Genomic DNA, 12,507 nt, shown 5'->3' on the forward strand with positions numbered 1-12,507 from the left:
ATTTTTCATCCTGCTTCACTGACATCTATGTTTCACATTGTCAAATTTGGCTGATAAGCAGTTGCAGATGTAATAAACATCAACAAGGTGGGTCATTTTTTTTGAGTCAGTTTACTAAGTACACTTTGTTCAATCAGTGTATGAATTACACATTCAGATGTTTTTGCCATAAGTTTTTGGGTTTTTCTTTTGGTTTGAACAAAGGTTTTACTGCTTACCAATTGGTATTCAATGGAAGCCTGGCATGAAGCCAGTAGAACATAACAGACTTGAAACACATAAAAAAAATATAATCCTTTGCTCTATATCCTTCTTATTATCCCATCAATAAAACCTCATGAATTAATGTACTGATTAACCTTAAGTATTATTGACATCTTATTGCTATCACTGCTGAACAGATTTCAGATAAGTATGTTTCCTACTGTAGCTTGTGGAATAATGTAATTAAGGTTTACAACTGCTCAATTGGTGCAAAGAAGTGTGTTTATCAGATAAAAGCATTACAAATGAATGACAGGAGTCTGTTACAATATCCAGTGCAGATTCTAAGGTCTTAAAGAGAGATTTCTCATCGGTGAAACCTGCTCAGGTCTCAAAGGCATGTTTTTGTCAGTGTTTCTTATGGTGCTGTAAAAAATAAGGACAGCACAAGTTGATAACTAAGCTACGTGTGCTCTATATTTACTTCTATCTATCTATCTATCTATCTATCTATCTATCTATCTATCTATCTATCTATCTATCTATCTGTCTGTCTGTCTGTCTGTCTGTCTGTCTGTCTGTCTGTCTGTCTGTCTGTCTGTCTATCTATTTGTCTGTTGTCTATCACTATCTATCTGTCTGTCTGTCTGTTGTCTATCACTATATGTCTGTTTATCTATCTATCTATCTATCTATCTATCTATCTATCTATCTATCTATCTATCTATCTATCTATCTATCTATCTATCTATCTATCTATCTATCTATCTATCTATCTATCTATCTATCTATCTATCTATCTATCTATCTATCTATCCTCCATGAATTAATGACTGAACATCTGATGCTGAGCCTAATGTTATTATTTATGCAGCTAAGAGCTACTGCATGCAATAAGTATTTTTTATTTTTATTTAATATTTTTTTTATGTATTTAATAATCAGGTGTGTAAGTTGTGTCATTGTCATGCTTTAAACTGTGACTGTCAGAACAGCTGTCTGCTGCGGTCATCTAGAGCTGTGTGTGTGTGTGTGTGTGTGTGTGTGTGTGTGTGTGTGTGTGTGTGTGTGTGTGTGTGTGTGTGTGTGTGATGTATATTTCACACCCAGTCGCATCTGTAGTTCTTGTACTCAAAACAGGAACGTTCATTTGAACGACTCTGCACAAAGCGCGTGCAGCTGCCCTCGTGCGCAAAGTCATATCCGGACAAATGCTGCGGTTTTGCAGGAAACCAGACCTCCAGTGGAGCGCTGCATTTAGGCCACACCCACCGTCTCTTCTCATTGGCTCTCCTGTCTCCAGGCGTGCGTCAACAGTGAACAGATCTTTTTCCAACCAATCAGGTCGCGCTGTGAATTTCCCCTTTTTGCATACTGCTTGTTCTTTAAAGTCAGACAGTAAACATTCGTGACTACACGAGGCTTTTAAACTGAAATAAACCACAGCGGTTTAAAGGTACGAGGATAACAAGCTGACACGCTGTTGCTGGAATTACCTTATCTCAGCATGCAGAACCTGCTCAGCTGTCAAAAGCATGTGTTTTGTTTTTTTGTGTAGTGTTGTTTTAATAATAATAATAATAATAATAATAATAATAATAATAATAATAATAATAAAAATCAAAATAAAGAGAGTGAGGAAAATGCAGATAGTTTGCAATTGAAATCTGAGATTCTGCATGTAGAAATATTTCTATTTCTATTGGTTAACTATTCATGTTTTAAAAAAACTGGTATAGTGATCATGGACACTGAGTAAGTGGTGGTATAAATCACTCATTCCACTGCAACACACCTCGGACAATTTTGTTTTCATTACATAATGAAACAATTTCATTTCAAATTCAAGCTGCTGTCACAATGCCACCTTGTTACTTGCCACCGACTGTAAATCTCTGTCACACTCATACACAGAAAATGAATTATTTCCTGTTTCTATGTTGATTGATAACGTGAATATAATGCTACACGGGTTGTTTATGAGAATAAGAATAACAAGAAAGCTGGAAAATAATTTTGATGCTCTAGCAGCTTGACTAGCTCGGCCTCAGTTTTCAGGCTAGACTGGATTTTCCAGCAAGGATATATATGTATGGCTGATAGAAGGTTTAAAAGACTTAAACATCAGATTTAAAGGTATTGAACATGCACATTTTGATTATACGCAACAAATTGAATGCCCTATGCCATCACATTCCGAAATATTCAAAAACAGGCATACATATTAAATAATACTTGTGGCAAAAGATGTGAAACAGATATTCAGATCAAGATAAACATGAGTGCTACACCGTTTATTTGGTTTGATAGTCTGGGGTAGGTGGGCAGGGGCATGGAAAAAAATTGTTCTTTGTTTCTGGTTCAGTGCATTCAACCACAACCGTGTAGGAAGAAACAACATCCTCTGACAAGAGCTTAATGTCACTCACCTACATCTCGGAAGATAATTAAATCAGTTCTCAGCCCACACATTTTCGTTCAAAATGGTAGCATAAAGAAACACGCATTTACTGCTTGCTTTGAAAATTTCACACAGGCCAATTGTTAAAAGAATATCAAATATCCAAGAATACCAAATGACCAAGTCCTATTGATGGTGGCATGACATGAACTATTTAACCCAAGAAAGCAAGCAAGTGATTTGTTTCCTGTTGTCTCATGCAACATTTTAAATTACAAAAGGATATTGTACTTGTATCTATCATCCATGAATTGATGAAGGAATATCTGCTGCTGAGCCTAATGTTATTATTTATGCAGCTAAGAGCTACTGCATGCAAGAATGGACCAAATTCCTTCACCAAACTGAGATGAATCCTGTGTAAATATCTAAATGTAAGCTTTAAATCTAACACATCCATTCTTATTCCTCTAATAGGCAAATAACATTTTGATGAATGTGACTCAATGTTTTTTTACAACAATATTTATTCATTAGCCTGGAAAACTGTCATTAAACGTTGCTCAACAGTTTAATTTGACGCAATCTTTCCAGAGTCTGTCAGTGGGCTCCAGGAAATGACTATGACTGGTTGGATCACAAATGCCAGTCAAGCAGCCTCTTCCTGTAAAAATAGGCACTTTCACTGAGGCCTGGCTAGAAAGCCAGCAGGCAAGTTGTTGCACAAAACATAAAAACATAGGCATCACAACAGCCAGAACAATTAAGTCAAATTTATCTCAAGAAATATCCTAAAACCTAATGATAAAATGATTATTTCTTAATTTAATATAGATTTGACCAACAAGATGACTATACTAAGTTATCATGTCACATACTCACTATTTTAAGTACCATGAACCTTGGATCCATTGGTGGAACATGAAGGGTGTGGGGATGGATAGTGGTGTGTCAGTTACCAAAATAGCATTTCAAGAAAGCATGTTTATAACATAGCTGCTTTTGAGTTTTAGTAAACAAGGTGAACAAGTTTATTGACAACTCTGGGCGAGACGTGATCCTTAACTGGAGTTAAGCTAAAAAACTCCATATGGGCAAAATACCCTTGTTGTTTTTTATTGTTTTGGCATTGAGAACTGTTACACTGGAGCTACTTATAAGACTAATGTGCTTGCCTTGAGCCAAACACATACCAAGCTGGGTTTTTTTGAGTTCACAGTCAGCCATTACTATGAAATGTTACTCAGCTTTTTTTCTCAGAACTGACTTGGCAGCTGTTTTCAAATCCAGTCTAATGTAGGATTTGATTGAAAGCATGTGGGATAGCATTTCAGATTCAGAGATAATAGCTGAGACAATAGCAAGAAAGCATTGTGAGGTGAAATGGTTTTAGCCATCAGTTTATCCCTCACACAGCTGATCGAGTAACTGTCTTGAAACACACTACAGTTACTATGATGCTGAAAAAATGCTTTCAAACGAAACTAATAAGTTGAAACTGCTACATCCATCTTTCATCTGTCCATTCCTGGCTGTTCTTTTCTCTGTCAGGGTTGGAGAGAGAGAAAAGAAAAGGCCCAGGAGTGAGAAATACAACAAGGGAGAGGAAGTGGAAATGCAAGTGGGTGAGTGTGTTGGGGTTGTGAGGGCAGGACTGGCTTGCTCTGGTTTGCGCTGCTTTTTCTGACTGGCCCAGTGCCAGGACCGGGTGGAGAGGTTACAGAGGGGATTGCAGTACTGCTGGCTTCAGCATGTTGTTTGCCCTTTAAGGAGAATCAGTGTCTGAGGGATGAAATGGCTGTGTGAACATTGATTTCCTGCCAGATTTTGAAAAACAAAGTGATTTAGTTACTACTGAACTGGAGACACTCCTTGGATTTCACAGCATTCCTATACACACACACACACACACACACACACACACACACACACACACACACACACACACACACACACACACACACACCCCATTTGGTTCCTCACACAGTTTCTGCACTAAAATCAAGTTCTCGATAAAATCCATGATTTTATTTTTTTGAGCAGCAGACATAAACAAACAACATCATGACAACAACGTCATGTCATGTGATTGTCTTTCAAAAACAAACTAATGCATAAGGTCAAGTAAGATTATTCAAGTTTGGATTTGGGGTATTTAGTCATGCTGAGTTTAGTATAAGGCCCAAAAACATATAATTTATGTATAAGTTATATAATAAGATCTAGTAGTATGTGGTGAAAGGTTACACAACACAGGACATGCTTTTGTTGCTGTTTTCTGTCTTCAAAAAATAATTCTTCAGTTCAGAGTTAATCAAAGTGTGTCATCTGTGCACAACGCACTATTCTGACAGATGTATTATTTTGATTTTCTTCCAATGTCATGTTTCCTGGAAGTAATTAAGTACAGACCTGCACAAAGAACAACCCAGAGCAACAAAATAAACGCTCAGTAGGGAGACATAATGATGCCACTAGTCATCAGACAGGCTTATCTTTCTCCTGGGAGCCACATGGACAATGTTGAAAACCTTTGTCTCTCTTTGTTCTGTAGCAGCCATTTCTCGCTGTGTTTGCTGTGGTTTTCAGCATGAACAACACATGCACCGTGTGAAATGGGGGCTTGTGAAAAAGGGACTTGGCAGGAGGCCTCGCACAGCTGTTCGGCAGAAACGCTTCCAAAAGAAACAGTCTATCGTTCAGGGACCCCTGAGGGCTAAGGTGTTCATCCTGTAAGCAGAAAAATGTACAGGGGGAAAAAGGAAAGAACTGAAACGTGGAGGACGTGATGAATGTTCTAAGCATTCTGAAACTAAAGGTACACAAGGGGATAAGGTCATGAATACACCCATTGGCTGTTTAAACCTGTAACCATTAATGAATTTACAGCAAGTAAAAGACTAAGAATTTGGTTATAAAAAGAATATAAGAAGTTTATTACCACTTTATAAGAAGTGGTTATAAAAAGATCAATTTTTTTTTATTAGATGCAAAATACAAATACAAAGACCAACAAAACAAAACGTGTGTGTGTGTGTGTGTGTGTGTGTGTGTGTGTGTGTGTGTATACATATATAAATATATATGCACATATATATATACACACGTATATACATATATATACATACATAAATCAAAGAGGAAAACATATTAATAATAATAATTATAATGACAATAATAACGATGAAGACAGTAATAGTATCACACAAGACAAAATGTAAATGTAAAATTGGGTAAGAGGAAGGTGACAATATCAACAGTAATAGCAATAATAATAATAATAATAATAATAATAATAATAATAATAATAATAATAATAATAATAATATTGAAAAATCCAATTAATAAGAAATAGTAATAATAGTATTAGCAGTAGTAGTAATGATAAATATATTTACAAATATACTCATTTCATCCAGAATGAAGGGGAGGTTAAAGGATCAGAAAGAGGACTAATAGAACTAGTAGTAGTAATAGCAATAATAATGCTTCTACAGCCATTCATAGTAATGATAATAGTAGTAGTTATAATAGCAATAATAATAATAATAATAATAATAATAATAATAATAATAATAATAATAATAATAATGCATTAAAAAATGCATTAAAACAGCAGGACAAGTGCTGGGCCAGCCGGAGACAAGAAATATCAGACAGAAGTACAAGCTGGAGGGTGAAAGTCCAATGCCCCCGGCCCCACATCACACCCACCCATGACTAATCAGAACTGCACATGGCAGGGACTAGTATGCCACAGCCAACCAGGGTCCAGAAGCAGCGAAAAAGGGAAAGAGAGAGAGAGAGAGAGAGAGAGAGAGAGAGAGAGAGAGAGAGAGAGAGAGAGAGAGAGAGAGAGAGAGAGAGAGAGTTTTAAATATAATAAGTATTTAATTTATATTTATTAGTCTGTGTTGCTGCCTCTTCCTGACCCTCCCTCCTCCCAATCATGTGTTATTATTGATGTGATTATTGATGGTGTATCATTGAGGATGGCTTCAGACAAAGAAGGTCAGTGGATTCATGACTGTTTGAAGTTAAAGAGAGATAACCAAGATGGGTGTAATTCTGATGTATTATTTTGAGTGGAGGTAGACAAGTTTTCCATGGAGATGTACTCAATTAGTAAATTTTTCCAAGTTGTAATGTGTATGGCGTTCCTCGATTTCCAGTTCATGAGGATAGTTTTCTTGCCGATAGTTAGAGCAACTAGGAGTAATTGACTGTTTGTACTGTTTAAATTGATTATGGATATGTCACCTAATATACAGAGGGAGGGAGACAGCGAGATGTGACAACCCATAAGGTTGGATAGTGAGTCGATAACGTTTTCCCAGAATGTTTTAACCGCAGTGCATTGCCAAATAACGTATAAATATGTATCTAGGGTGTTTTGTGTGCAATGTGAGCATGTTTCTGAAGTAAAACCCATTTTAAATAATTTCTGTCCAGTTAGGTGAAATCTATGAAGTACTTTATACTGTATAAGTTGTAAGTTGGCGTTTTTTAGATCAAATTTTACAGAAACATACAGGAAAGAAGTTAAAGCCTGTGAGGTTTCTGAAAAATGAATCGCTGCTAAATGTGTAATGGAAAAACAAAATGCCAAAACATCTCCTGCAGAAGGAACTGATTTCTCTGGGTGGGTTCCTCACTTTTATAGCTTGGACATCGCTACAGCATTTAAGATCAGTTACAGAACACAACATTTTGCCCTGAGTCAGGACTCCTGAAATCCATGATTCATGCCAGGAACTCAAACTTGCGCTGCTCTCTAGATAAATATGACTTCTGCACCTGGAAGTGCTTTACTTTATTCATGAGTAAAGGTCAGATGTCGTGAACTCTGGCTTCACCGTCAACACCCAGCAACAACTGTGATGTTTACACACAGGTGTAAACAATAAATAAGGATATTAGTTAGATAACAGACTTGGAGTTGCTCATCCAGTGCTGAATTTGGTTTATTTAGTTTAAAATTAGCCAAACAGAAAATCTAAAGTAATTTTATATTTATATATAAATATATAGCTCTCCTAGCTAGTGTTGCTAGATATATATATGTATAGTGCCATTTTTAACAGAAAAAAGTATCCAAATGTACTTTAAGATAAGTACACAGTGTGTAAATTAAACTTGCATAAGTTACACAGTGGTTCTCCAATTGGGGTCTATCCAAGCAATCATACATTTTTTGTAGCGCCTTTCATTGACAGGGCCACAGAGATCCTGGACTCTGTCCCAGAGGACTAGTGACAGGACACAGTCTTATATACACACACAGAGGACAGACCATTTGAGATGTGAACTAGCCTATAATGCATATCTTTGAATTAGGGGAGGAAACTGGAGTACCTGGAGGAAACCCCAAACTCTGTGCTCACAGGGTGGAGGCAGGTTCAAAGCCCTAACACTAAACATGCTAACCATTCAAGTCCCAGTGGCAAATTGGGGTCCCTTTTTGTCTTCTTCACTAAAACAATATAGAATTAGTACATGGATGCAATATATAGTAAGGTAGCAAACCATTAGGTGTATACCTCTGAGACGTATTTTCTGTATAAATAATGCATTTATATTTACTTACATTATTTAACTTATAAACTATCTAGACATACAGAAATGGTTTCTCGAGTGGTATTCAGATTGTTAAAGATTTTTAACTTTTTAAAAGGGATTTTCTCGGAAATCCTTCCAAAGTTGCTGGATTCTTCTTCTAGAGTTAACATTTTTTTCCCCCCCTAAGAGTGTTAGCTAACTAGCATAACTAACATCTAAGTATATCTCTTAGAAGTGTTTCACTGTACTCCGTCCAGGGTGTATCCTGCCTTGATGCCCGATGACGCCTGAGATAGGCACAGGCTCCCCGTGACCCGAGGTAGTTCGGATAAGCGGTAGAAAATGAGTGAGAGTGAGTGAGTGTTTCACTGTGTGTATTGTTTGCTCACATGTAGCTTGCAAAAGTGACATTGTGGGAACAACAAATAACACATTTAATGTTAGTTAATTCGACAAATTCCATCAGTGCAGGCATTGCTAATTTTTTGGGGGGTATTCTATCAGCTGTGTAACTTTTTACAGGAAACAAAAGCACTGTTCTTTATTGTTTTTCTTTTATTTATCTTATTTGTAATATGTGCATGTCTGCCTTTGCAGAAAGATGTTTTGAACAGAGTTTCACATGAAGGGCGTGAGTCTGAAAGGAAGTGGTCCACTTTCTCAGTGGAGGAAGTTAGCCAGAAGTGATAACATCGCTTACAGCTGTAGTTAACGATGGAAAAGTCCTGAGGAAAGATTATAAAAAAAGCTAAGTTCCACAAAAACCACAATCTATTACCCACCTGGTGATCTTGATCTTGATGATGTATAATGGCTAAATAAGGCCATCACATTCTCTGTGACTAAGACTGAATGTCCTCACCACAATTTCAGTCCATTGTGAGTGAAAAGCTGAGAGAGAGAGAGAGAGAGAGAGAGAGAGAGAGAGAGAGAGAGAGAGAGAGAGAGAGAGATACAGATTTGCTCACACACTTATAAACAGCTTCCCAGAGCGAGTGAGTCAGGAAAAGCTGGTATGAGAAATACAAGACAGAGGAAGGTACAAGGGGGAAGGGTGACCCCTTGCTTAACCCGCAGAGCAGTCTATCAAGATGTTTACTTAGTCCATCTTCGTTTCATGTCACTTTTACATAACAGCAGGCTCCCTTACATTCTCACTGAATGTTAGTCTACTAGCTGAGTTGTGATTGAGTGTAGCCATCTGGGATTATATAACTGATTTTTTAGCCCCTTATTTTTAATCAAAAACAATGTCTGAAGGTTCTTACCGCTCCACATTTGGCAATAAATAAACCTCAAGATATGAACAAAGATTAGAAGTAAACACCTTGACTGCTATTCACGTGATGTCTCAAATTTGCCTGTTGAACATCCAGAGGCACCCGTGAGCCCTATGGGAATGAAACGGGAATCCTCTGTGACTTTCCAGGAATTTGTACTCACATTAAATGCAGTGCAAGAACAGACTTCTGGAATAGCCTTGTGGGTCAGTATGCACTGGTTCAGACCGGTTTCTCTTTCCCTAAGTGCAGACATGTAAACAGTGGTCTGGGTAGCAGCCAGCATTAGTCACCGTTCTGGCTTCAGAGAGAGAGAGAGTGTGAGAGAGAGAGAGAGAGAGAGAGAGAGAGAGAGAGAGAGAGGGAGAGATACAGATTTGCTCACACACTTATAAACAGCTTCCCTGAGGCTCTTAGCTAGTCACTGCTGCTTGTTCCGAGAATGAGAACAAAGAACAAAACAGTGAAGGCACGCCATCGTGTTAGTGGAGCAAAATAAAGATTACAGTAAAAAACATTTCCACATTTGTTAACTTTATTTAAATATAAAATTTAAAAAAACAGTTCTTTAAAATCAGCACCTTTAATCTAGTTTGATAACGCATCGAAAAACCACTCGAGCCATGATGACTTCACGGTTAATTAAACCTGGCCTTCCAATAAAGACACCAATTCATCCTGCAGCTCTCGAGGGTCTGCCTTTGTACACTCCTTTGATGCAGCAAATCTTAAAATAGCCCAATGACACAGTCAATGTGAACAGAAGCCTAATTAGGTGACTTCCAAATTAAACCACACAGGTTCAGTGGGTTTGTGCCAGGATTAGAGCGGTGACTGGCACACGGATCATCCTGAATCTGTGCCTGGAATCAGGCTGATGGGTCCCATAACTGTTTTTCATTGAACTCCCCGACTGATGGGAAAGGGTCATCAGTGTGTAATGAATCCTATTAAACCAGGTGGTCAAACTTATATAACATGTGGTGTAAAGTTTTAAATGGCTTAATCTGTTTCGCTGACACGGGAATCCCCTCGACTTGTTTTTTAAATTACGAAAGACTGATGAGGATGACGGTACGTGTTTATTAGATTCTTGCCCTGCAGACAAACCCAGCCCCTTAAAAAAACAACCTAATTTAGTCTGTTCTCAGGTGACATGTCTTGGCCTGTCTGTTCAACATGTTCTACAGGCATGTTGTCAAGCTAAGTTGTTACAGGTTGAACAATTCATGGCTCCATTTCCTCTTCAGGGGATCAGACAGTGACATGAAGTTGAAGCCAGTGTCTGTTTTAGAATGTAGGAGGAGCTATTATGCCTACTGCAGCACAATGCATTAACCTTATGTCCCAGTTGGTTCAAAACAATGCTATAAACCCTCTCTATGTGTCTCTATTAAAGAAACGCACACAGACATGAAATGCAATAAGGAGCCTTATAAACATCTGGCACAAGTCACAATTTTTTATTTATGTTGTATCACATTGCACTGTGGAGAAATCCAGGCAAAAATACGACAATTATTTGTTTACTGCATGACATGTCTAGCTTCACACAGAAGCCAAGCTCAGCTGTCTCTGATGTTTGGTGTGTTGGAAATGAGCAAATCCACCCCAAATCTAAAAAAACAAAAACAAACAAACTAACAAAAAAGGAATGAGATCATTTCTGCTGTTAGGTTTAAATACTGTGACAGAATTTTGTTGAAGATGTGTCTGTTTTATAACAACAGCCCTAAAAATGAATCACAAACTGAAATCGTTCATGCATCAGTGTTTTTTCATTGTTTGTTGACTCCTTTGCAAACTGCCGTCCTCCTCTGATGACGTGTGGGTGTACGTGTGTGTGTGAAAGTGCATGTGTGTGCGTACGTGTGTGTATGTGTGTGTGAGAGAGGGAGAGAGGGAGAGAGAGAGAGAGAGAGTGTGTGTGTGTGTGTGTGTGTGTGTGTGTGTGTGTGTGTGTGTGTGTGTGTGTGTGCGTGTGTGTGTGTGCGTGTGTGCGTGTGTGCGTGAGTCCTTCATTATGACAAAATGTTATCATGATTGTAAATTTTGGAAACTTTAAGTACATTTGAAAAGAAAGAATGAACAAAACGAATGAATAAAACGTTTAAAAAATGAATTGTTTTCTCAATTTGATTTTCTTAACAGTGTCGTAATAGGCATTAAATCGTTTTAGGAAATAATACGTATAAAGCTCTCGTTTATCTTCATATTAAGGATCCAAAATAATTTTAGAGCGAAAATACACCTGGCTGTTAGACTGTAAGATACTTCACTAGGATGTACACACCGTTTCAATCCAGTAAATAAAGTTCTGCACATCCACCATAACTCCAATAAAACTTGTGTGAGGTGTCACAGCGGGCTACAGTCGACATGCGCCCCCGTGTGGCCGTGTCATGGAATGAGCTCCTAGTTACAAGTAACACAATATGCCTACAAATGTCTAACAGTTAAAATCTCTGTGAATCAAAATATCGTCACAGTATATTAAAATCATAGATATAGCAGAGGCTAAATCTGCAAGGCACACACATATGTTTAGAAATATTGAAAAAATAAAAGCAATGTCAAAACACACGATGAATAAATACATAATGTATTGAACGCAGATATTCATTTGAATTTTTAATTGATAATTGTTTTTCATACATGTTTGTCACTTATAGCATGCACACATCTACCAGGCAGCTTTGAATATTATTAATATTTATGTATATCCCATTACATTGAATCAAAGCAGCTTTACTGAAAAATAGTCATTTCGGATATAAATTTGTCCCTAATGAGCAAAACAGTTGTGACAGTGGTGAGGAAAAACCATCTGAGATAACATGAGGAAGAAACCTTGAGAGGAACCTTATACTCACCTGGGGGACACAGGAGTATATAATCATTTCCTTTCAATAACTGTGTACAATATTGTAAAAACAAATGCAATTACTTAACCAGGAACTTCACTGTAACTTATCAACTAAGTGCTATCATCCTTTCAGGAACATTTGGGACTGGTATTTTCACTTATTCAAGGTCATGTGTTTTCCTACCTGTGTGTTGTTA

General features: G+C 37.5%; 2 long non-coding RNA genes across 3 annotated transcripts; both read right to left on the reverse strand.

The window, feature by feature from the left end:
* Nucleotides 1-4,502: 4,502 nt before the first annotated feature.
* Nucleotides 4,503-9,962, reverse strand: LOC113657730. Of its 2 annotated transcripts, XR_007138602.1 has the most exons (4): nucleotides 9,608-9,962; nucleotides 8,947-9,055; nucleotides 7,961-8,078; nucleotides 4,503-5,335 (listed from the first exon to the last, which is right to left on the reverse strand). It is a non-coding gene; the product is annotated as an uncharacterized LOC113657730 (long non-coding RNA). The 2 variants fall into 2 exon arrangements; XR_003444228.2 differs by lacking the exon at nucleotides 7,961-8,078.
* Nucleotides 9,963-10,891: 929 nt separating this feature from the next.
* LOC125139567 lies at nucleotides 10,892-12,235 on the reverse strand. The gene is made up of 2 exons (XR_007138603.1): nucleotides 11,738-12,235; nucleotides 10,892-11,061 (listed from the first exon to the last, which is right to left on the reverse strand). It is a non-coding gene; the product is annotated as an uncharacterized LOC125139567 (long non-coding RNA).
* Between the last annotated feature and the right edge of the window lie 272 nt (nucleotides 12,236-12,507).

This window comes from Tachysurus fulvidraco, chromosome 2, assembly GCF_022655615.1.
Source record: "Tachysurus fulvidraco isolate hzauxx_2018 chromosome 2, HZAU_PFXX_2.0, whole genome shotgun sequence".
Lineage (NCBI taxonomy): Eukaryota > Metazoa > Chordata > Actinopteri > Siluriformes > Bagridae > Tachysurus > Tachysurus fulvidraco.